Raw genomic sequence first — 2425 nt, 5'->3', positions numbered from 1 at the left:
TTTTTTGAAATTTCAAGATTTTTACAGTGAATAGAGTAAAATTAATGCCATAACATGTTTGTGTTAGATTCCAGCCCTTGGGAAGCTGGGAAGGAGCACTTGATGAGTTTGAAGTAGCAGACTGCAATACATAAAGAGATCTTGTCTCAAAAAATTGTCTATGTTAAAAAATAAGGTTTAAAGTTGGTTATCTAAATTTTCTTTATAAGAATCAAAAATAGAAAATTAAACTGTTAGTAGAAGTAAGAAATTAAAGATAAATATATAAATTAATTTAATATTTTTAAAAAGTAAGAAAAAGCTATTAAAAGCAAATTTGGTTCTCTGGAGGGAAAACCCAGATATTGCTATATGCCCAATACAATTTTGGTTTGGTTTGGTTTGGTTTGGTTTGGTTTGGTTTGGTTTGGTTTGGTTTGGTTTGGTTTGGTTTGGTTTGGTTTTTTAAGACAGGGTCTCACTATGTAACCCTGGCTATCCTGTAACTCACAGAGATCCACCTGCCTCTATCTCCAGGTGCTGGGATTAAAAGTGGGCACCACTATATCCAGCTTAACAGGTGATTTTTTTTAACAGGTGATTTTTTAAAATAAGAAAACACAATATTATTTTGATTTGGAAAGTCGTTTCGACAGCATTGGAAAGCGTGTATAAACTTAAATCAGCTCAGGAGGACACGGTCCACCAGTTCATGGCATGCACTCAGGCTGGCGAGAGAACTGCGGTCTACTGCTTGACACAGAATGACTGGAAACTAGGCAAGGCCACAGACAGTTTCTTCCAAAGCCCAGAGGTTTTCCACGGAGAGTCTATGAAGGGCAGTATGGACCAGAAGAAGCTGGAGCAGCTGGACAGCAGGCCCACAGGAACAAAAACAAAATCGGAATTGATGGGATTCAGTAGTTCTGTGATGACCTGAGGAGTCTGGTCCCTGCCAGTATCCGTGTTTTGGTCATAGCATAGAAGTTCAGGACTGACACTCAATGTGAATTTAGCAAAAACTAATTTGTGGATGGCATGACAGAGCTGGGATGTGATAGCACAGAGAGGCTGAAAACTCTTCCACCCAAACTGGAACAGGAACTTAAGGACTCAGCGAAGTTCAAGGACTTTTACCAGTTTACCAACTTCACTAAGAACCCTGGGCAGAAGGGCTTAGGATCGCGGCTTGTCCTTATAAATGACTTTGTAGGATATGCACGACCAGTAGTCACAGGTGGGAGATGTGGACCTTTCTAGATGGAAAAGCCAGATGGAGGGTAGGATGGGTGTGCCCTGGAGGAGACAGCTGCGTGGGTTGCTGTGTGCATTTGTCACTGACCTCCGAGTGCTCCTCGTCCACTCATGAAGCAAACCCTTACTCTGCTTAAAGGCTGCAGTGGCTGACGTGCAGACACAAAGAAGCGCCTCGGGATGTCAGGGACGTCTGGAGAGCTATTGTTTTAGGAGATGCCTGCACCACTTCTCTTTACAGAATGCAACATAGACTCTGTTTGCAGGGCTGAGAGCATGCTGTTCAGCTCATGACTTTAAGGTGAACACCAGCCGTTTCCAAACTGGAATCCTGTTACAATTATGCTTCAAAGTAGCATCCCTGTCCTCAGAATGATGTATCTTTTATGTAAATCCAAGCTGTTAAGTTTGGAGCTGAGACAAAAGGATGGACCATCTAGAGACTGCCATACCTGGGGATCCATCCCATAATCAGCTTCCAAACGCTGACACCATTGCATACACTAGCAAGATTTTGCTGAAAGAACCCAGATATAGCTGTCTCTTGTGAGACTATGCTGGGGCCTAGCAAACACAGAAGTGGATGCTCACAGTCAGCTATTGGATGGAACACAGGGCCCTCAATGTAGGAGCTAGAGAAAGTACCCAAGAGCTAAAGGGATCTGCAACCCTATAGGTGGAACAACAATATGAACTAATCAGTACCCCCCGGAGCTCTTGACTCTAGCTGCATATGTATCAGAAGATGGCCTAGTCGGCCATCAGTGGAAAGAGGCCCATTGGTCGTGCAAACTTTATCTGCCTCAGTACAGGGGAACACCAGGGCCAAGAAGTGGGAGTGGGTGGGTGGGGGAGTGGGAAAAAAAAATCCAAGCTGTTAAACACATGAAGATGGCCTTGCTAGAGAGCCTACTGCTTTTGATCCTGGTTCCTGACTTGTAGTTAACTTCTGTTCAGAGAAGTTTATAGATACGAATCACTAAATTTTGAAAGTCTACAATACGTTCTTATTTTTAAGATTGAACATTCTTCAGGGAAAGGACCAGTGATATGATTCAGCAGGTAAAGGCATGTGCTGCCTAGCCTGACAGCCTGAGTTCAGTTCCGGGGAACCACAGGGTGGAAGAGAGAACTGACTTCCCCTAGTTGTCCTCTGACCTCCGCACACATGCCATGAAATGCATGTACTCCC

At 43.6% G+C, this 2425-nt stretch overlaps 1 pseudogene; it reads left to right on the top strand.

Annotated features, from left to right (window-relative positions):
• The first annotated feature begins 649 nt into the window (after positions 1 to 649).
• Positions 650 to 1239, top strand: LOC110291986 (DCN1-like protein 2 pseudogene; annotated as a pseudogene).
• Positions 1240 to 2425: the final 1186 nt, after the last annotated feature.

This window comes from Mus caroli, unplaced genomic scaffold (assembly GCF_978045245.1).
Source record: "Mus caroli unplaced genomic scaffold, Mus_caroli_1 scaffold_3, whole genome shotgun sequence".
NCBI lineage: Eukaryota > Metazoa > Chordata > Mammalia > Rodentia > Muridae > Mus > Mus caroli.
This window is presented reverse-complemented; position numbering and strand designations above follow the sequence as displayed.